This window comes from Phacochoerus africanus, chromosome 8 (assembly GCF_016906955.1).
Source record: "Phacochoerus africanus isolate WHEZ1 chromosome 8, ROS_Pafr_v1, whole genome shotgun sequence".
NCBI lineage: Eukaryota > Metazoa > Chordata > Mammalia > Artiodactyla > Suidae > Phacochoerus > Phacochoerus africanus.
Genome location: NC_062551.1, coordinates 19,017,569 through 19,041,098, shown reverse-complemented (window position 1 = coordinate 19,041,098; position 23,530 = coordinate 19,017,569). Strand labels below are relative to the sequence as shown.

At 47.5% G+C, this 23,530-nt stretch overlaps 1 pseudogene; it reads right to left on the bottom strand.

Moving 5' to 3' along the window:
- Positions 1-682: 682 nt before the first annotated feature.
- On the bottom strand, positions 683-22,902 carry LOC125133172 (nucleophosmin-like; annotated as a pseudogene).
- Positions 22,903-23,530: the final 628 nt, after the last annotated feature.

Sequence of the window (23,530 nt, the reverse complement as noted above, 5' to 3'; positions counted from 1 at the left end):
TTTCCACGATAAACACATCCCTTTCCCAAGCAACAGAAACAAAACAAAACCATTATAAATATATGTATTTTTCTCTTCTTTTTTTTTCTCCCCCCCCCCCAGGGCCACACCTGCAGCACATGGAAGTTCCCAGACTAGGGGTCGAATTGGAGCTACAGCTACTGGCCTACACCACAGCCACAGCAACACCAGGTCCGAGCTGCATCTGCAAACTACATCACAGCTCACAACACCACCAGATCCTTAACCCACTGAGCGAGGCCAAGGATCAAACCCTCATCCTCATGGACACTAGTCAGATTTGCTTCTGCTGAGCCACAATGGGAATTCCCTCTCCTAACGTCTTTTATTTTTTTTTAAACAGAAAAAAGAAATAGTGCTACTTTATTAAAATACTGAGTTTATTTCACATGTATATTTTTGTCTCCCCACCATTTCCATTTGTCTATCCACCACTACTATTATGTCCTATCATAACTTCCATGCATACTTAAAACCAAGCAAAGGGTGGAATTCCATCTTTAAAAACTAAGCAGGCATTTTGGACAACACATTTTTGGCAATGGAGCCTGGACAACATTTATCAGACACGGTAGGCAAAGTTCTCACTCTGCATTATAAAAAGCCGACACCAACTGTTACACAAATGAACAATGCAAATTTTAACAAACCATTTAAACTATTAAAGAGACTTCCTCCACTGCCAGAGATCTTGAATAGCCTGCTGGTCAGGCATCCGGAAACAATTCTTCACATAATTGAACTTGGCTTCCACTTTGGGAGGAGAACAACAGTTTTTCTCTACTTGTTTGCATTTTCACTTTCATGTTTTCAACAGAACTAGGTTCTTTTGGTGTTTTAGGAGATTTTTTTCCTGTTTTTTGAAGGATTCTTGACCTTTTGATCTTGGTGTTGACGGTTTTGAGTCTTTTTCATTCTGGTTTGATTTTTGTGCATTTTTGGCTGGAGTATCTCATACTGATTTCTTTAATGGAGGTTTTTCTTCTCCTTTCTCATCATCAAAGTCATCATCTTCATCAGCAGCAAGTTTTACCTTTTTCAGAGGAAACTTGCTACCCCCTCCAGGGGCAGAACGCTTTCCAGATATACTCAGAAGTTTCACTTTTCCTCCGCTTCATCTTCTGACTCTGCATCTTCCTCCACAGCTACTAAGTGCTGTCCCCTAATATGCACAGGCCCTGAACCACACTTCAACCATAAGACCACAGGCACAGGTGGTGTTATTTCAAAGCCCTCAAGGGATGCTGACTCTAGAGACATTTTCAAAGTTTCCAGTGTTACTTTAATTGGACTGCCTTCCTAATTCATTGCCTCTGCTTCAACAATGTGCGATTAATTCATCCTTTGTACCAGCCCCTAAACTGACCATTCTTAAAGACAACTGGTGCTCATTTTCTTCATTATCCAACTTAAAGTGCTAATCTTTATCAGCCTTTAGTTTACCACTGAAAAAATTGTTCTGAGGCCTCAGAAGGCTCATGTCCATGTCCACCGAATCTTCCGTGGGTTGGTGGCATCCACTTAGGTGGTAGAAAAGGTAGATGGAGATAAATGACTACTGTTCAAGGAACAGCCACACAGGACAGAATCACAACAGGGACCCTCTCTCAACTTCTTTTAAAGAGATTAAGACTATATAAAGAAATAATTATAACACATAGACATATATATGACAATTATAGCACAAAGGATTCACAACTAGACCGATCATAGCACAACCGTAGAAAGAATCTTGAGAGCAGCAAGAGGAAAACAATTCACCTTGTGCAGGTGATCCTCTAAGATTAACATCTGACTTGTCAGACGCCACTGATGCCACGAAGCAGTAGGATAACATACTCAAAGTGCTGAACGAAAAAGACTGCCAACCAAGACTTCCTTATCCAGTAAAGCTATCCTTCAAAAACAAAAGAGAAATAAAAGCATTCCTATGAATTTGTCACTAGCAGACCTGCCATACAAGAAATACTAAAATAAATTCTTTGAACTGAAAAGAAAAAAAAAAAAAAAAAGGTCCTGAGACAACAGGCCAAATCCACAAAAGAGCAACCAATAAAGTAAGTACATAGGTAAATATAAAAGAAGTATAAATTATTTTTTTGTTTATGACTCTTTTCCCATTTGATTTACAAAACAAATGCACGAAGCAGTAACTGTCAAACTGTGTTGATGGATTTAAAATGTATAAAGATGTCATTCACATGAAAATAATAACACAGGAGTTCCCTTCCCATCGCGGCGCAGCGGAAACAAATCTGACTAGCATCCATGAGGTTGCGGGTTTGATCCCTGGTCTCGCTCAGTGGGTTAAGGATCTGACGTTGCCTTGAGCTGTGGTGTAGGTTGCAGATGCAGCTCAGATCTGGCATGGCCGTGGTGTAGGCTGGCAGCTGCAGCTCGGATTCGACCCCTAGCCTGGGAACTTCCACATGCCACGGGTGTGACCCTAAAAAGCCAAAAAAGAAAAAAAAAGCAGGAGTTCCCGTCGTGGCGCAGTGGTTAACGAATCCGACTAGGAACCATGAGGTTGCGGGTTCGGTACCTGCCCTTGCTCAGTGAGTTGCTGTGACCTGTGGTGTAGGTTGCAGATGCGGCTCAGATCTGGTGTTGCTGTGGCTCTGGCGTAGGCTGGTGGCTACAGCTCCGATTCGACCCCTAGCCTGGGAACCTCCATATGCTGCGGGAGCGGCCCAAGAAATAGCGAAAAAAGAAAAAAAAAGCAAACTAAATCTGAAGCAAGCTGCAGGAATGAAATAATAAAAAGTGGGAGCTTCCATCATGGTGCAGCAGAAATGAATCTGACTGGCAACCATGAGGTTTCGGGTTCGATCCCTGGTTTCACTCAGTGGATTAAGGATCTGGCATTGCCATGAGCTAAGGTGTAGGTCGCAGACTTGGCTCGGAAATGGTATTGCTGTGGCTGTGGCATAGGCCGGCAGCTGTAGCTCAGATTAGACCCCTAGCCTGGGAATCCCCATATGCCTCAGGTGTGGCCCTAAAAAGCAAAAATAATAATAATAATATAAAGTGTAAATAAAGAATAGAAAAACAACAGAGAAAATCAGTGAAATGTTAATATTAACAAGACTGAAAAATATTCTTGAAAATATTAACTAAACTGACAAATCTTTAGCTAGACTGTCCAAGGAGAAAACAGAGAAGACACAAATTAACAAAATCAGGAATGAAAGAGGAGATATTACTATGGAAAGTAACATAATGTCTTTTCTATCAAAGGTAATCTTGGTTATTCCATTTTGCTCATGTTCGCCCTCCTGCAACCCGCCCCCCCTTCCCTCTTCTCCAGGTAACAATTTGTTTCAAATTAGCCAATCCGGAAGAATGTGTGCCCAGACCTGACCTATGGGAAGGGGACGGGTAAATCACCTGTGTTAGGGATAAATAGGGGAGGGTCCTTTGTTCAGTGCATGTGCTTTTGGGAGCACCCGTGCCCTTCTGCAGAAGTAAAGAGCCTTGTCAAGATCTCCCTGGGTTCATGTATCTCATTTTTCAACATTGACGATCAGAGCCATGTCCCCAGCATTACTACCCAGAAAACACTATGAGCAACTGTATGACAACAAATTATATAACCTAGATGAAATGGACAAATTCCTAGAAAGACATACATTACCAAAACTAAAAAAAAAGGGAAAGTCTGAATAGGTACATAACAAGCAAAAAGACCAGATTAGTAATCAAAAAGCTTCCCACAAAGAAAACACCAGGCCCAGATGGCTTCGTTGGTGAATTGCGACAAAAGTTACAGGAAAAATTAACACCAGTCCTTCTCAAACTCTTCCAAAAACATGAGGGAATACCTCCCAACTTATTCTATTGAGATAAGATGGGACCTGTGGGACCTGAGCCCCTTGACTTAGAGGGCTTGCACCTGGATAAATGCCTCCCTGAGTAACAAAATATAAAGAAACTATAAGGAACTAAAAATAACTGCATGCATACACAGTTGGGACAAATTATGACTTATAAGATACAAAAAGGCCAAGAACCAACAGACACTTCTGAGGTACCAGGAGAAAAAGGAGAGTACTCCTGTGTTTGATCCCCACACTTAGTGCCACCAAGGGAGTGGGCTGCACATCTAATTACCCCTCCAGCCAAGGCCACTGATCCATTCCCTCACCCACACCCCATTTAAGGAATCAGCCCGCCCTCCTCGGACAGTGAGCAAGGGCAGCTGTTTCTTGTTTTCACTCCCTTGTGCTGCAGCACAAGCCCCAGTAAAGCCTTGCTTGAATTTCTCACCTAACTTCTTATCAATTTCTATTGATTAAAGAGTCTAAGGGCCTGGGTTGGTAACACCATGACATTATGAGGTCAATATTATTCTCATACCAAAACCAGGAAGAGATCGTCAAAAAAGAAAACGAAGAGGGGAAAAAAAAAACCTAAGAAAACGAACAACCCTTATGAATCTAAATGCAAAAATTCTAAAAAATAAAGTTAGGAGTTCCCATCGTGGCACAGTGGTTAACGAATCCAACTAGGAACCATGAGGTTGCGGGTTTGATCCCTGGCCTTGCTCCGTGGGTTAAGGATCCAGTGTTTCGGTGACCTGCGGTGTAGGTCACAGACGTGGCTTGGATCCCATGTTGCTGTGGCTCTGGCATAGGTCGGTGGCTACAGCTCCAGTTAGACCCCTAGCCTGGGAACCTCCATATACCATGGGAAGCGGCCCTAGAAAAGGCAAAAAAATAAATCAATCAATCAAGTTAGCAAACCAAATTCAGCAAAATATAAAAAATATTAACAGCGCTCTATTGAAATTTATCTTTGGAACACACGGTTAGCTGAACATACAAAAAGCCGTCAATGCAATACAACATATTCATAGAATAAAGAAGAAAAACCACATGATCATTTCAATAGACAGAAAAAGAATTTGATAAAATCCAACACCTTTTAATGATTAAAAAATACTCAATAAATGAAAAAATGGAAGGGAACTTCCTCAACCTGACAAAGAACATGGATGAAAAACCCACATCTAACACATACTTAATGGGGAAGACTGCTTTCCCCCTGAGATCCGGGGAACAACACAAGGATACGCTCTAGTCACTTTAAGTCGATATTTTATTGGAGGTTCTAGCCGGAAATTAAGCAACAAAGAAAAATAAGAGGGATCCATACCAGAAGGAAAGAAGTAACCTCTATTTGTAGATGTTATGAGCTTATGTACAGAAAATCCTAAGGGGACTTATAAAACCACAAAACCCTAGTAGAAACAATAGGTGATTGCAGAGTAAAGGATCAATATTTTAAACATCAATTGCATTTCCATACTTAGGGAAACAATCAAAAAATGAACAATTCCATTCACAACAGTATCAAAAGAATAAAATACTTTAGGATAAATTTAACAAATACGGTGCAAGATTTGAAAAGTGAAAACTATGTCTTTGCCAAGAGTAACAGAAATCTAAAGAGTCATTCCATGTCTGTGGATCAGAGCCCTCAACTGAGGGAAATTCTCTTCTATTTGATTAATAGTTCCAACACAATCCTTATCAAAATCCAAGCAAGTCTTATTCTCTCTAGTCAAGAGATTGACTAGCTGTCTCAAAATTTATATTAAAAGGCAAAGGGTCTAAAATAACAATCTTTTTTTTTTTTTTGCTTTTTAGTGCCGCACCTGTGGCATGTGGAGCTTCCCAGGCTAGGGGGCCAATAGGAGCTGCAGCTGCCGGTGCACACCACAGTCACAGGAATGCCAGGTCCTTAACCCATCAAGCGGAGCCAGGGATCAAACCCGCGTCCTCATGGATAGTAGTTGGGTTCGTTATCTCAGAGCCACAGCAGGAACTCCCACAAAAAACAATCTTAAAAATAACATCCCAGTTCCAAAACCTACTATAAACTACAGTAATAAAGAGAGTGTGGGACTGAATAAAGATAGACATATAAACCAATGACAGAGAAATGAGAGCCTAGAAATAAACCTTTACACCGACGGCCAGCAGATTTTCAACCAAGAAACACTGGGATACCCACACACAAAAGAATGAAGTTGGACCCCCTTACATCACGACCATTCACAAAATTTAACTCAAAATGGAGCTGAGGCCTACAAGTAGAAGTAAAGCCATAAAACTCTTAGGATAAAATCTCTGTGACCTTGAGTTAGGCAAAGGTTTTGTCCCCGGCAAAGCCCACTGAGGTCCCAGGGAAAAATGAGACGGCATCTCAGTAATAAGGTCGAACTTCTTCTTTTGTGCTTTAGTCCAGTTTCACTTGCCTGCAGGAGGCCGGGTGCAGAGACCTTGCTTTCAGCAGGACGGAGGAGAGTTTCCCGGGCCCAACTGCTGGGCCCAACCCCCCAGTTTGGCGGGTGGGGGCAGGAGCTCTACAGGCGACACCTCGATTCAAGATGGCGGCGGCGGCGGGCTGAGCGCAGAGACGCTGCACACGGCCCTGCAACCTGGAGCGTGAGCAACGCGCCTGCGCCAGACCCCCAAGAATGCCGCCCCCTCCCTGCTGGAGAGAAATGCTTCAAAGCAGCCCCACCTACAGCCTTTTGGAAGGGAGGGGAGCCTGTCATCTAGAGCCTGCGTTCTCCCCTCTTCATTGCTTTGATTTGCCCAAAGACTAAAACTTGGCTTCTAAACCAAACTTGGTCTTGTTCTACTGGTGCAAGCAACATGGGGCAGGAGGACCCTTGAGAGCGCCCGACTCCAGAAGGTTGGTAATAGTTTTCTTAGATACAACAGCAAAAGTACAATACATAAAATTAAAAATTAATCATGTGAATTTCATCAAAACGTAAAACCGTATGTCACTCTTAAGAAAATCTCATCACTATAAGAACTATTTGAAAATTACATATCTGCTGAAAGATGTGTGTACAAAATATGTAGAACTCTATATAGAACATGACTCAAAAGTAATCCAGTTTAAAAATAGGCAAAGTAACTGAATAGCTATTTCACCAAAGAAGCTATATGAACAACTCAATAAGCATATAAGATGATTAACATCATTAATCATTAGAGAAATGTCAACCACAATGAGATAACCACTTCATACTGCAAAAATGACTAGAATTTCAAAATGGCAAATGATAACCAGTGATAGCAGAGTTATCATTGTGGTGCAGTGGGTTAATTATCTGGCTTGTCTCTGTGGTGTTGCTGGTTGTAACCTCGGATTAAGGATCCATTGTTGCTGCAGCTCTGGCATATAGTTTGCAGATGCAGCTTGGTTTCGATCCCTGGCCTGGGAACTTCCATATGCTGAAGGTGCAACCAAAAAAGGGAGGAAAAAAAAAAAGGCTAGGATGAACTAGAGCCCTCAGTAAATTGGTAGAAATGTAAAATTGTACATTCAGCTTAGAAAACAGTTTGGCAGTTTCTTAGAAAGTTTAATATAAATTTTCTATATGACTCAGCAATTCACTCCTAGGAATATTCACCCAAGAGAAAGGAAAATATATGTCCACACAGAGACGTAAATATGAATATTCACAGCAGCATTATCCGTAACAGCCAAAAAGTGGAAGCAACCCAAATGTCTACCAGCGGATGAATGAAAAATCAAAATACTATTCAGCCATGAAAAGGGATAAAGAACTGATGCATGTTAAAACATAGACGAATCTCAAAAACACTATGCTGTATGAAAGTAGCCAGATAAAAGGGCCACATATTGGAGTTCCTGTTGTGGCCCAGTGGTTAACGAATCTGACTAAGAACGTGAGGTTGTGGGTTTGATCCCTGGCCTTGCTCAAGGAGTTAAGGATCCAGTGTTTCCTTGAGCTGTGGTGTAGGTCACAGACATCGCTTGGATCCCACATTGCTGTGGCTGTGGCATAGGCTGGTGTCTACAGCCCTGATTCGACCCCTAGCCCAGGAACTTCCATATGCCATGGGTGTGGCCCTGAAAGATCAAAAAAAAAAAAAAAAAAATCCAGTGGTTGTCACTGCTGTGCTATGGGTTCAATCCCTGGCCTGGGAAATTGTATAAACTATATGCATGGCCAAAAAAAAAAAATTGTTGAAACTGGCATGAATAATTACCTCTGGGAAAGGTAACTGGGGGTTATCTTGCACATCTGTTAGGACTGCATGTTTGTGCTCCCCCCAAATTTATATGCTGAAATCTAATCCCCAATGTGATATTGGAGGGGGGCCTTTAAGAGGTACTTAGGTCCTGAGGGTGGAGCCCTCATGAATGGGATGAGGGTCCTTATGAGAAGTCCCAAAGCTAGTTCACTCCCTCTTTTTACCAATTTACAATACATAGTCTACCACACAGAAGAGGGTCCTCACCTGAACCTGATCATGTGCCACTGTGATCTTGTATTTCAGTCTCTAAACACTGGGAGAGAGGAGTTCCCTGGCGGCCTACTGGTTAAAGGACCTGGTGTCATTACTACTGCAGTGCAGGTTCAAGAACTTCCACATGCCACAGGCATGGACAAAAAAAAAAAAAAAGCTGTAAGAAATAAATTTCTTAAGAAAGGGAATGTATGTATATATGTCACTGGGTCTCTTTGCTGTACAGCAGAAATTGGCACAACATTGTAAATCAACTCTAATAAAATATTTAAAAGAAATACATTTCTATTGTTGGTAAGCCACCCAGTTCACATTCTTTTATAATAGCCGCCTAGCTGACTAACATGTAATACTGATGCAAAAACAAATCTAGCGTTTATTTTAGAGTAAATAACTCAAGTAGATGTTAAATCATTGCTCAATTGAAAAGACAGTTGTTGGGCAAGCACCCATCTGGGAGCATATGTGGGTGTCTGCCCCTCTCCCCAAACCCACTGTGCTTTTGACACGGAGAAGAGAAGGGCACAGATGCCAAGACCTTTTGCGGGAAAGCAGTGAGCAGGGGCCACATCCAGGAGGGGAGGGAAGGAGAGGAAGCCCCGGCTGCCCCAGGGAGATAGGGCAGCAGGGCCATGGAAAAAGCAGCAGATCCAGAAAGAAGCTGCCTTGTAAAGATAGCAGAGTGCCTGGCCTCAGGAAGCAGGAGTTCCTGCTCCCAGTGAGGATGGGGGACCCCCAAGGGATCGTTAGTTAAAGCCCCATCTCCTCAGGTCCTGTTTCCTGTGTGTCTCTAGGACATACCCCCACCCCAGAAGTCATGAGCATGTCCAGGTCCTCAAAGACACTGGCTCAGGTGGGGCTCGTCCACTGGCCCTTGATTCATCCTGGGAAAGCGACTGCCTCTTCCGGTTCCATCCCCCCAGGCTGCTCAAGGGAGGCCGATGACTCTGGAGGCCCCCTGCCTGCTCCAGACCAGAGGAAGGGGGCTGGGCGGCTGCCCTCCCCAACTCTTCCCCAGCCCCACTTGGTTCTGGGCCTTCCATGTCCCTGCTGGGGAGCTCTAGGCAAATTCTTTCTGTGTTTACAAATGCCTGTAAATCTGTGACCTCCTTCTCCAGCTGACCTGTCCTGTAAGACTTTCCTGGAGCCCTTAGCCAAGAGGGCCCCTGCATGGGGGGGAGGGTGTCTCTCTGCTTGTCTATACCCCCCCCCCACCTTCCCAGAGAATCCCTCTTCTCTCTCGTCCTAACCCTTAGGATTGGTTCAATCCCAGTATGGGGTTGGGACTTTCCAGAAGCTTCACTAGACCTATTCCCAGAATCTCCCCCTCAATGCCACCCATCAGGGGTCTTGAATACCAGGTGAGGTGAGCCGAAGTTTTCTTGGATCCCAAAGAGCAAGATGGAGCCAAGTGCAGAGGAAAGAGCACTGGACCACAATGAAATTCTCTCTGAACCCAATTACAGTGTTAACAATAGCAGCTGGGGAGTTCCCACTATGGCACAGCAGCTGTGGCATGAGCCTGCAGCTGCAGCTCGGATTCCATCCCTGGCCCAGGCACTTCCATATGCTGCAGGTGTGGCCAAAACAGGGGGAAAAAATAGCAGTTGATAATATATACCTTACCCTCTTTCATGTGGATTAATTCATTTAAGCCTTCGAGGTGGGTACCATTGTTTTCCCCATTTTATAGAGAAGAAAACGGGACCAAGAGGTTTGGATGTTTGCCAAAGTCCAGAGCTATAAGCAACAGAGCCAGGACTCAAACCTAAGTGGTTTGATTCCAACAAATACACTTTTTTTTTGTCTTTTGTCTTTTCAGGGCCGCACCCACGGCATATGGAGGTTCCCAGGCTAGGGATCTAATCGGAGCTGTAGCCACCGGCCTACACCACAGCCACAGCAACGCCGGATCCCCAACCCACTGAGCAAGGCCAGAGATCGAACCCGAAACCTCATGGTTCCTCATTGGACTCGCTTCCACTACATCACGACGGGAACTCCTTAACAAATAGGCTTTTGAGTCATACTTTTTTCTTTTCTCTTTTTTTTTTTTGTCTTCTTAGGGCCGCACCCATGGCACATGGAGGTTCCCAGGTCCCAGGAGGTTCGCTGGCCTATGCCACAGCCACAGCAACACCAGATGTGAGCTGCATCTGCAACCTATACCAAGCTCACGGCAACAGTGGATCCTTAACCCACTGAGCAAGGCCAGGGATCGAACCTGCGTCCTCATGAATCCTAGTCAGATTCATTTCCTGCTGATGGGAACTCGCTGACTCATCCTTTCTACTGCCTCTCACGGTCCTTGGACAAGACCCCACCTCTGAGCTTTGGCCCATGTTGTTCCCTCCTACCGGAATGCCCTTGCTCCCTTCTCCACCTGGCAAAACATAGCCTTCCATGCCCAGTCCAGTGCTTTCCCAGATACGCTCCCTCCCCCTGCACTAGATTGAATGGCATGGCATCCTCCTCTGGGCCACTAGGCTGCCACCTCCTTCTATCATGGGGTGGACAAGCCACTCAGTCTTTGCCCAGGCATGACACCGCTCCCCACCGAGCTGTGAACATTTCGAGGCATGCCCTGCGCCTCATCCATCATGGTGTCACCAGCCTCGAGCACACAGCTGAGCTCTCCAAGAGCTGTTCAATGTTCCAGATGGGGCTGGCCTCTGCCTCTGACTTTCTGCGAAATTTAGGATGAGTCGCTGCCCTTCCTTGGCCTCCAGGGTTCCCAGGAGTGAGATTTTTCTCTGTTCCTCAGCTGCTGAAAGCCCACCTGTCCCTGTCAGAGAAACCACCTGTGGTCCTTTGCTCCACATTCTAAGAAAGAGAGACTGGGAGAGAGACTGTTGGTTGGGTCAGTAGAAGGTTCTAGGATCTCAAACTGGACTTGCACTGTCTCAGAGGAAAGTCTGAGTCACCTTCCTGTATGGGAGTGGAGTTTGTCTTCTCTCTCTTGAGAGATAAAGGCCCAGGAGATTTCCTGACACCCCTCCGTCCAAATCTCCACTCCTCCAGCCTAGGCCCCAGAAGGAGGGACATCCAGTCCCTGTATAATAATAACTGTTATTTTTATCCACCACACACACCCATTTCACTCACAGGGCTGTGCATTCCCCAGCCAGGGAGGCAGAGCAGTGCAGGAGGGTTAGGAAGACAGGCAAGGGTCAGGCCACAGCGCCAGCTCCAGGTTGCTATGTCTTCACCTCTCCAAGCCTCAGTCCCCCCATCTGTAAAATGGGACAAGCACCTTTCCTCAGGAGTCATCGCTGTGAAGAAAATACACATACGGCGCACAGACCTACAGCTCCACAGCCGGCTTAGACCAGTGTGTATGAGAAGATCGTGAGCAAGTGGGGAACAAACAGCAGGTGTGCCATCACCTTCCTGCCCCCAGTATCCTGCACACACTAAATATCCAAAAGACCTAAGGAAATGTTCCACTCTGTTCTGCCGCCAGGAGCTGGGTGTCTTTGGGCAATGTGCTTTCCCTCTCTGGGCCCAGCCTCTTTGTCTGGGGGGTGGTGGTAAAGCTGTTTAAGCTTGCCCTTCAATATCAACACCCAAGGGAGAGTAGGTGGGTCACATCAGGGACTCTGCGGTTAACAGAGCTGGCCTGGTGTGATTTCTGTTTCCAGTGCTAACTAGCTGTGTCACACAAGGTGATTCCTCGACCTCTCTAAGCCTCAGTTTCCTCATCTCCAAAATGTATTCAGTTTCTCCCTACCTCTCCATGTTGTTGTGCAACTTCAACGCATGTAATTTCCAAATGCTCTGTTTGGCACAGACAGGGAATATCCTAAGTGCTCAATTAATTACAGATAATTTAAGGGGGAAAGGAGGAAGTGGCGGGGACAGGGGAAGGATGGTTGTAAATCCTATGTGGTGGGAACCCAGAGCGGCAGCGGCAACAAATTCTAGCTGGCGAGGCATGGAGTGGAGCCCCTAAGGGGAGATGGGCCCAGAGGGGGAAGGTGATTCACCCAGTGCCACACAGCTGCCGTGGCAGAGCTGGAAGAGGCTCAACAGATCTGGCCCCCTTGAGGGCTGGGAGGCATCGATGGTTGGCAGGGGCAGGGACGGGCTTGCAGATGACCCCTGGAAAGGCGGGTATTATTTTCTAGTGTGTACTGGGGAAGCTCTGATTTCCTCTCCTCTTCCTGAGAACCAAGGGCTCCTTTTTTTTTTTTTTAATTTTTATTTTCATTACTCAAATGAATTTATCACATCTGTAGTTGTATAAACCAAGGGCTCCTTAAACAAACAAGCAAACAAATCTTTGTTTAAGCTTTATTTCATTCGGCCAGGAAGTTGTTTAAAATAATATGACTGATGGAGACAGTTTATCCTTGTCAACTTCAGCCTCAGACTTGAAGAATGAGCCCTGGACTATGAGGCAAGACTGGGTTTTAGGGCGTTCCTGTTGAGGCACAGCAGAAACGAATCCAACTAGGAACCATGAGATTTCGGGTTCGATCCCTGGCCTCGCTCAGTGGGTTGAGGATCCGGCGTTGCCAAGAGCTGTGATGTAGGTCACAGACGTGGCTGGGATCCCGCATTGCTGTGGCTGTGGTGTAGGCTGGTGGCTACAGCTCTGATTGGACCCTGAGCCTGGGAACCTCCATATGCTGCCGGGGCAGCTCTGAAAAGACAAAAAGACAAAAAGACAAAAAGACAAAAAAAAAAAAAAAAAAGACCGGGTTCCAGACCTCTCTGGACCTCAGTTTCCCCTTCTGTAAGATGACCAGATTCTACAGGCAGTCACGTACGCTTGCAAACAACCACCAAAATATATGGTTAGATTGGGGGTGGGGTTGCAGGGGGAGGAAAGGAGCAGAGTGTACAGAAAACCATGCATGGGAGGCGGGGAGAGCTGTACGAATCTTCTCCTACCTGCACAGACGACGTCCTCGAGGGATGTGTGAGGAACCAGCGACAGGGATTACCCCTGGGGAAGGAAATGGGGAGCAGGGATGGGAGGTAACTGTTTCACTGTTTATTCTTCTGTACCTCCTGAAAATCAAATTACATAAATGTCACGCCTGCAAAAACTTTTTTTAATACGTAATGGAATGTTTACGTTTTGGAAGCCAGCATTTTAGCATTTTTAAAAATAAGTGACGGCAGTTTTGATTTCCTTTTCACACGCGGAGGTTCAAAGAGAAAAATCCCCGATGGGCAGGCTCTCTGGCCAGAGTTCCTGATGCCAGCTGGGAAGGGGGAGGAGGTGGGGGCCAAAGAGGAGGAAAACATCTAAAAAGTCAAGCTCCCTTTTTGTACTTTGAAAGATACAAAAAGAAAAGTGAAATCCTTACCTTTCCCTCGCCAGAGATAACCTCTGATGATAGCTTTTGTGACTCATTAGGGAGAAGGCAGGACTTAAAAAAATAAAATTAGAAAGAAGGAAAACATTGTGAAAGGCAAGTTTTCATTTCATTTAACCCTTCAGTCTGGTAGGCGCTGTTTCTGCAGGTGATTTTTGTCCTGGGCACCAGGCTGGGCTCAATGCTTCTCGGCTAGGAATGCAAGCTGAGAGGCTTCCTGGAAGCAGCATTCCTACAGGACTTCTCCAAGGTAGGCAGTGACAGCCCCAGCTGGCTCCTGGGGAGGGGGACACTACCCAGAGCCTGCCCCGTCTGAGGATCTGACCTTGGCAAATAACCTCACACCTGGCTGTGTCCACCATGGTCATCGGTCAGCAGAACCACAAGCATCTCCCCAGCCAAGAAGCTGGTAGAACTTCCCAGAGCACAGATGCCTTTTCCCAATGAAACCGAATACGAGCCCGTGTCCTTGTGCTTTGAAGTAACAGGCTTTTCCTTTAGCCTCCCAGACCACCGCCAGTCTCAAAAGGATGACTCGAGGGTTAATAATTAGGCAATACTGATACAGGGGAAAACGAGTTGCCACAGTCTCCAGTTACGGTGCGCCCTGCCTTGGCCCGCTGATTTGCTCTAAGGGGCTTTTCACGAATGATCTCTTCCTTGCTGAACTGCTTTCTTTAATGAATGGTTACTTTCTAATTACAGTTATATTGCATCTGGTGTTTCCTTTTCCTTTGAAACACTTGCTAACACACCCTTTTTTTTTTTTTTTTGCCTTTTCTAGGGCCGCACCCACGGCATATGGAGGTTCCCAGGCTAGGCGGCTCGTCGGAGCTGTAGCTGCCAGTCTACACCACAGCCACAGCAAGGCCGGATCTGAGCTGCATCTGCGACCTACACCACAGCTCACGGCACCGCCGGATCCTTAGCCCACTGAGCGAGGCCAGGGATCGAACCCAAAATCTCATGGTTCCTAGTTGGATGTATTAACCACTGAGCCACAACAGGAACTCCCCCTGCCTCCCCCCACCCGCTTCCTTTTTTGAGCCACCTTCATTGCAGAGAGAAGGTCAAGCTGCCATAACCCCGAAGACGGCCAGAAACTATCACCAGACCACCTGACTCCAGCCTTGATGACTCTGAAATAGTCTCTGGAGGGAGAAGAATGAAGACACCCTAATCCTTATCAACACGCATCCTTTTGTGCATGTGTTTGTTGTGGTTGTTGTTTTTAGGGCCACACTCGGGGCTTACGGAAGTTCCCAGACTTCATTGCTTTGCCAGACAAAGGAGGCCACAGCAGGCTAACACCTTCAAACTGTGTCCTCCCTTGAGAGGAGACAGCGTGGGGTTTTATTGGTTTAGCTCGAAAAAACAGGGCTGTTGAGGAGGTCCGTTGTGGCTCAGCAGTAACAAACCTAACTAGTATCCATGAGGATAAGGGTTCAATCCCTGGCCCTGCTCAGTGGGTTAAGGGTCTGGTGTTGCCATGACCTGTGGTGTAGGTTGCAGATGCAGCTCAGATCCAGTGTTGCTACGGCTGTAGCTCTGATTTGACCCCTAGCCTGGGAACTTCCATATGCCCTGGGTGTGGCCCTAAAAACAAACACACACACACAAACAGGGCTGCTGAGAAGGAGTAGGGTGTCTGCATTCTTCTCCCTTCATAGATTATTTCAAAGTCATTGGAGCTGGAGTCAGTCAGTCTGGTGACAGTTTCTGGTGGTCTTTGGGGTTGTGGCACCTTGACCTTCTCTCTGCAATGAAGCTGTTCTTTCTGCTTCACCCAAAACTCTGTGTCTGAGACTTAACTGGTACCAGTGAACAGAGGCCATGTTTCAGCTACACTAGCATCTCCACAATAAAGAGAATACACGCTCATGGTAAGAAATTCCCAGAGCGCAGAGAACGGGAACTCCTTTCTCATTTCGCCTCTCCAGAGGGAACTGAGTTAGCAACCGGGCTTCCTGGCACCTCCCAGAGTGGTCTGTGGGTTATCAGTCTTGGGAGGCAGAGAGGGTAATGGTGCCCATTCTAGAGATGAGGAAACGGAGGCTTGGAAAGGGAAAAAGATTGTTGCGCCCACACAGAAAAGTGGTGACATTGGAATTTGAACTTGCCTCTCCCGCCCTCAAGTCTACACGTTTCTGCACTCCACCATGGTGTAAGCTCTGAGCAGCTCTGTCCTGGGTTTACAGTGCTACTCTGCCCCATCTGTTGTCCCAGACACCCACACAAAACACACTCCCACACAGACGATGGGAATCACCGTCCAGTACAACCCCACCTGAGGCACCCGGGTGGAGGCTGGGTGCTGAGGCTTGGGCTTTGGAGCAGTGGGAACAGCCTGGAAGCAGACGTGGATGGCAAAGCCATCACATGCTGTGCAGAGGCCAGGCAAGGAAGAAAGTCAGGCCATCCTGGCCCACCTCCCTTTTATTTGGAGCAGGATATAAGCAGCAACTAGGTGTGGCTGACTGGCTGCTGACTGGCCTCTGGCTGATAAGATGTTAGCAGCAGGCATTGGATGAGAAGGTTCCAGAGCAGGAGGGTAGACTGCTGGGGCTCTCCCTTTTGTTCCCCCTTCCTCTTCCTTCCTCTGTGCCGCCGTCTGGGATGTAGACGCCATGGCTGGCACTCAAACAGTGTTCAAACAATGTTGGAACAGGAAGAGAAGAATTTAGATCCACCATCCCACCTCCAGGCCAACTACCCCTGGATTCTTTTTATGTGAGGGAGATATGAACTCTAATGATAAAAAAAAAAACCCTCGGAGTTCCCATCATGGTTCAGTGGTTAACGAATCCGACTAGGAACCATGAGGTTTCGGGTTCGATCCCTGGCCTTGCTCAGTGGGTTAAGGATCTGCTGTGAGCTATGGTGTAGGTTGCAGATACAGCTCGGATCCTGAGTTGCTGTGGCTCTGGTGTAGGCTGGGGGCTACAGCTCCGATTAGACCCCTAGCCTGGGAACCTCCATATGCCACGGGAGCGGCCCTAGAAAAGGCAAAAGGACAAAAACAAAACAAAACAACACTGACCCATCCATGGGAAGTTCCCATTGGGGCACAGCGGAGACGAATCCCACTAGAAACCATGAGGTTGCAGGTTTGATTCCTGGCCTCAAGCGGTGCCCTCACCCCTGTAGACATAAAACCAACATACACACACACACTCTTAATTGCACATGTGCAATGTGTATAAATACACTTCACACACACACCATGTTCTCACCCCCAGAGACACCTACCTCTACACACCCACCCACACATACCCATAGACACAGACACTGGCACACGGCCCGTCCCCACCTCACTCCCCGCAGAGCCTCTGTCAGAGAGGCCACGTCCCCCTCTCAGCCGAGCTGCCCACAGAGGTTCTGCCCTCTCCGCCCATTCAAATCCCAGCGGCTGTCTTCTTGCCCAGCTATGGTGTCAGCAGATGCCACTTGTCCCCAGCCATAGCTGAGCCCCTACCTCAAGCCCTCCTCCTTCTCCTGACCAAGATTCTAAGGCTCCCTTTCACCCCCGAAGCCCTGGTACCTCATGGAGTTTTGCTGAAGAAACATGCAGTTCACCAGCCCCACTCCTGAGGTTTATGCGCACAGATATCTTGAAGGGGACAGTGGCTGGAAGATAAAAAGCCCAACTCTGGGTGGAAGCCCAGCCCTAGCCCTCATTCCAGCCCCGGTGACCTTCATCTTCCCCAGGTGCTCCTATTTCCAGAATGTTTTTGAATCTCTGGCCTCAGTTTCCCTCAAGAGTCCTCATGTCATGTCCTAGGGATGATGCTCTGTATTCTCTTACAAGTTCATCACTAAAGGGCTCTTGCCTATAAGCTTAAATTATACCTAACAGCCCACCTCTGGGACCCTGCCTCCCAGGCAGGTAGTGAGCATTAAGCTCAAACATCTTTGTCCACCTATGAATGGCTGCGGGGAGGAAGAAATGAACACAGCCCCTCGGGAGTCTGGCGGGAAGCAGGACCTTACCCATCTCTCTTTTTAGGATAAGGGAAGCCTGAATCCTCACTCGAGGAAGATGGTTCTTTGGGACACTAGCCCACCATCTTCTCCGACTGCCGGCTTTCCAAATAAAATTGCTACTCCTTCCCCATCAACTCATCTCTCAATATATTGGCCTGTCACCTGTCAAGCGGTAACTAGCTTAGACTCAGTAACACCCAGAGGGTAGTAACCTGAACATTCAGCTGACACAAGGCTCTTCTATAAATGTGGCTCCTTATTGCAGCACAGACATGGGATGGAGCTCATGAAAATGCACTCTGGCCCCCGCCCCTACTTGGGGTCCCCAGGGCTGGGCAGAGTGGGCACTCAACCTGGCAGCTGAGTAGGTAGAAGGAGGCACGGGCCTCTCTTCTGTAGCCTGACGTTAACCAGGAGAGACCTGCTTACCCTGGACTGTAATCTGAGGAATCAGGGCACAGGGACTGAAGGCCTTAGTTGGGGTGCTGTAAATATCTGGGGGGAATAGATTTTGAACGTAAGATTCCAAGTTTCCACTTGGAACAACGAGATCGGCAATGTCTTGGGAGCCCTGGGAAGTGGGTTCTATCCTCGCCCAACACTGTTGGTTAAGGATCTGGTGTTGCCACAGTTTCAGCTTAGGACATGAGTGTGGCTCAGATCTGATCCCTGGCCCTGGAACTCCATATGCTGTGGGGCAGCCAAAAAAAAAAAAAAAAAGGAAAAAGAAAAGAAAAAAAAAGAATATAGGAGTCACTCATTCATTTGCTCAATTAACAAATACTTCCAGAGTGCCTAGATCCACGAGATGCCAGGTGCTGGCACTCAGTGGTGAATGCAGTGTAGGGTCCAGTGGGGGCACATGTGGCCTGAGAATCACACACACCATGCTAAGGACTGACCCAGGCTGGAAGCCAGCCTCCCTGGGAAGGATGGGTCCATGGACAGCTCTGAGGGCTGTAAAAGCACAGAGGTCCTTCAGCAACGCTGAATTTGATTGATTGATTGATTGATTGGCATATGGACGTTCCCAGACTAGGGGCCAAATCAGAGTCACAGAAACGTGGGATCTGAGCCGTGTCTGTGACCTACACCACAGCTCACAGCAACACTGGATTCCAGACCCACGGAGTGAGGCCAGGGATCGAACCCGAATCCTCATGGATACTAGTCAGATTCGTTTCTGGTGCACCACAATAGGAACTCCTGAATCATTTTCGTCAGAGAAAAATATGTCTCATTTTTATAGGAAGCTTGATAAATCAAGACACTTGCTCTATGTTATCCATGGAAATCTTTGGAAAACAAAGGAAACGTTGGTTGTGCTCTTTTTCTTTAGAATGAGAAGTCACTGTCACGGCTTTTTTTCCTTTTACATTGCAAAAGCAGTGAATTTGGGGGACCTGACTCCCTCAGGACGTCTCTGCTTGGGGACAGGGCATCCGGCTTTGGTCCTACTCTGGGATGCCTTACTGGGACTCAGTGAGTCCACCGTCACTTGTCCAGTCCCCTACTGGCATGTCCTTTGTTGAGATCCAAAGACGATGGTATGATGTCTAGGATCTGGATGCCAGGAGCCAGAGAAAGGAACTATAGGAAACAGGCCTAGAGAAACAGAAAGCCTGGGACCTATCAAAAGGTCAGAGGGAAACAGCTATTTGAGGACTAGAGAATTTCCGAAGGAAATGCTAAAACTCTGAGTAGCTCTCTTTGAGTAGGAAAGTCCTGCCGATGCTGGCTCCTTGTCTCTCCCCCAGGATTAGGGCCTTTCTCTCCCTCCTTGGAAGCCCCCTTTGATGGGCTTGGGCATCGAACATAGCCTGCGGTGCTGTGTGCCAGCATTTCAGGGGCCCACAACTGACTCTGGACACTTGGGAAATGGCTGCACCAGCCCTGGGCCCTCATGACACACACAGAAGATGCTGTGTGGTAGCTGAAGGGCAAATGGAATTTCCATCCCTTTTGTACTGTACCCTCTCCCCAAGATCCTTGGCTTCCCTAGAGAAATGGACAGCCTGTTTTAACTGTTGAGGCTCCTTCAACTCCCCTCGATTCTCCTCAGACCCCTCGCCTCTCAGTCCCAGGTTGGGCCTTTGCTCACTCTGTGCCCCCTGCCTGGAATGGCTCCCCCTTCCTCTCAACCCCTGCAAAGCAGACCTATCAAATTGTCTTGTGCCTACCTTCTCCAGCAAGCCTCCTCCTGCTCTCTATCCCCTGGAGTGCCTTCCTGATTCTGGCAGGCTCTTTTGCTCTTTTTTTTTTTTTTTTTTTGTCTTTTTAGGATCGCGCCCAAGGCACATGGAATTTCCCAAGCTGAGAGTCGAATTGGAGCTGTAGCTGCCGGCCTACACCACAGCCACTGCCACTCCAGATCCGGTGGGGTCTTTCCCATTGGGATCTTTAAACTATACCACAGCTCACCTCAACACCAGATCTTTAACCCACTCAGTGAGGCCATGGATCGAACCTGCGTTCTCATGGATAGTAGTCCGGTTCATTACCACTGAGTCACAAAGGGAACTCCAGGTGCTTCTCGATACTTTACAGGTGAATCATTGAGTCTGCCACTGTCCAACAGAAACATCACACAAGCCACATACAGAATGAAAATTTTCTAATAACAATATTGAAAAAGTAAACAGAAACCCATAACATGAATTTTATACATGAATTAATACAACACAGTCAAAGTATTATCAACATTTCAATATTAAAAATTGATAGTGGAATAGAGTTGACCCTTGACATGGCGGTAAAAGGTACTGATCCATCCACACGATCAAAAATCAGTGTATAATTTAGAGTCTGCCCTCTCCACCCGGGTTGCTCCCTACCTGTGCTTTTGCGTCCATGGATGGGGAGCCAACCAACTGCAGACTGTGTAGAATAATGGTATTTACTATCTAAAAATCCACGCAAAAATAGACCTGCACAATTTGATCCCCAAATGTTTAAGGGTCAATTTGATCCCCAAATGTTTAAGGGTCAATTTACATCTTTAATTTCATACATTCTTTGAAATCGAGTTTGTATATTACACAGATGATTCTTCTCAATTCCGTGTAGCTGCATTTCACATGCTGAATAGCCAGCTCGTGTCTACCACCTTAGCCAGCACAGATCTAGGTCTTACTAGTCTTTGGGTTACAGGTGACAGAAGTTCACATTAAACTAGCTTAAGTGGAAAAGGGCATTGGTTCGTGAAACTGAAAAAAACTGGGGCTGATGGTTTCAAGCCTAACTAGGTCCAGGTGTTTCAACAATATCAATGTCATCAAAGTTCTGACTTTCTTCTTCTTTTCGAGCTCTTCTCAAGCAGGCTCTGGATGACAAAGCAAAGACAGCCACCACCAGCCCCACACTCCCCTCTACCAGCTCTGCCGCCAGACCCCAACACCTCGTTTCTCTTCGCCCCCACCCCCCCTCTTTAGACCAATTGGAGTCACGTGCTCATTTCTGAACCAATCACTGTGTAGCTAGGTGAATGGCATTGGCTGATTGGTCAGACCTGAGAGTCACACGCCCATTTCCCCAGTTAGGGAGGGGAGCAAAGTCAGCTTCGAGTGACCTGCCTAGCCAGAGAGTGGGGGACGGGATGTTTCCCAAAGAAAATCAGGCACCTGGTACTAGAAGACTGGGGTAGGGAGAGGGAGGGGATGGTGGCCAGAGTAGGCATGGGGTTGAATCAGAAGGGCCTCCCAAAGAGCGCTGTGGTATCAGGTCAAACAGGAAAGCCATAATGTGATCTTGCGGAAATGTTTTCCATCCTTAATGACTTGTATGGGATCGGCCAGTGAAGATGGATGACGGCCTCCGTGCTGGAGCCAGCAGGGAGCTTGGTGGACTGCTGAAATCAGGAGCGGGGAGGGGGCACGGTGGGGGCGGGGGACTCAGGGCAGCCCTGTTGACCAATTAGTACCGCAGTTTATTGCCTCGACAGGGTTATGGTCGTAGGGAGGCAACTAGGAAAATATCCAATTCCCAGACGTCAGACACGGCGTCCCCATTCACCCCTCACAAAGCGCTCAGTCCACCCTGAGAGAAAGCCCTCGACTGGTGCAGCCCTAAGCAGAACACGAAAATCTTTTAGCCAAAAGAGGCAGAGCATATGGGACCTGCCAGAGGGTCTGGAGGACCCTGAGCCCCAGGTGTGCAAAAGACGCTGATGTGTTAATGCAGAGGGCAGGCGGGCAAGTCAGAGCTGAAGGCTCAGAGGAAGACCAGCAGTCATGAGTAGCCTCAGCTGAAGAGGCTTCCTGACCTCCACCTGAGAGGGACAGAAAACTGACTTGAGGAGCCCGGAGAATTTACGCACCCATCCGTTTGCCCGTTCATGTTCTCCTGCAGTACCTATGCATCAAGTGACTTAGGCCAGTGACAGGCGCGGCGCTACCTGAATACCTGGTGAACAAGATGGCCAAGGCTCCTGCCTTCACAGAGCGCGGAGCCTAGTGGGAGAGAAAAGTGATCAGCAAATAAGCACAGTGACACTGCATCTGTCAGAAGGAGGCCAGATTGAAAGTGAGTGGGAGGTGGGGTGGGGGGGGGTCATTTTAAGTCCGGTTGCAGACACAGGAATGGTGAAAGGAGGCAGCCCAGCATGAGCTGAGGGAAGAGGGCATCACACTGAGAAAACAACAAGTCAAAGGCCCTGAGGAGGGTTCGTGCTTTGCTTAGTGTATGGGAGGAACAGAAAGATGGGGGCAGGGGCTGGAGGTGGAAGATGAGGTTGGAGAGGTGAGCACGTCAGGAGGCTGTGGTGGTGGGAATGGCCCTACTTCTGCAGAGTCAGTCTGGCCATTGGGAACTTGCTCCACAATATTCACGAGGTTCAGGAAATGGTATTTGGCTTTCTTTTCCTGGGTTAGCCCTTAAAGCATTTATTCTCTTCCAGGAACTCTCAATGTTCAGCATGTATCAACTCTTCAATCTCTACAACCCTTTGAGGCAGATACGATTCCTAAATACCTTTTACAGATCGGCAAACTGAAGAGCTGAGGAACAGAGAGGCTAAAGAACCATGGTCCCAGAACCAGCAGAGGCAGGATCTGAAGTCACATGGCTCCAGAGCCCACACACTCACCTCAGCCCTGCTGCCTCAAGATAACATTGGCTCTGCACCCCCTGCTTATCAGAGTGGTAAGCTACAGAGTCTCCCTCATTCCTGGGGGTTTCTTTCTAGGGTGACCAAAGACTTGGGGAATTAATAAGCAGCCTACAGAACTTGGAGTGAGCTCCTGGCCTTGGTCCATTCTACTCACCACTGTCCACATGGTCCATTCAGAATCGGGGGATTGGAGTTCCCGTCATGGCACAGCGGAAACGAATCTGACTAGAAACCATGAGGTTGCAGGTTCAATCCCTGACCTTGCTCAGTGGGTTAAGGATCTGGTGTGGCCACGAGTTGTGGTGTAGGTTGCAGACACGGCTCGGATCCCATGCTGCTCTGGCTATGGTATAGGCCGGCACTGTAACTTTGATTACACTCCCTAGCCTGGGAACCTCCATATGCCCAGCTGCAACCCTAAAAAGCAAAAAAAAAAAAAAAATTGGGGAACTGGGATGCCCATCTCTCCACACCAAGGGTGGACCTGGGGTCTTTGGCTCTGGCTCCAGAGGGAGGGACCAAGCAGTTCCCATCCCATCAGAGAGCCAGACCTGCTTCATCCACTTCACCCCTGAGCTCCCCCCTCGGCGGTCCGAGCTGCCCAAACTAGGCCTTGGCAGGGATTCTGGCTGGGACTGGCACTGGCACCGGCGCCTGATGCCTTTTGTCCCTGATTCTTGGCTAAGGAAACTAGAGCCTGAAGCACAAAAACTTGGCCATACCTAGACTGGCTTGCCCGGAAAAGCCTACTCTTTTATGTCTCCTCCAATAATGAAAACAAGGGCTAAAAATAA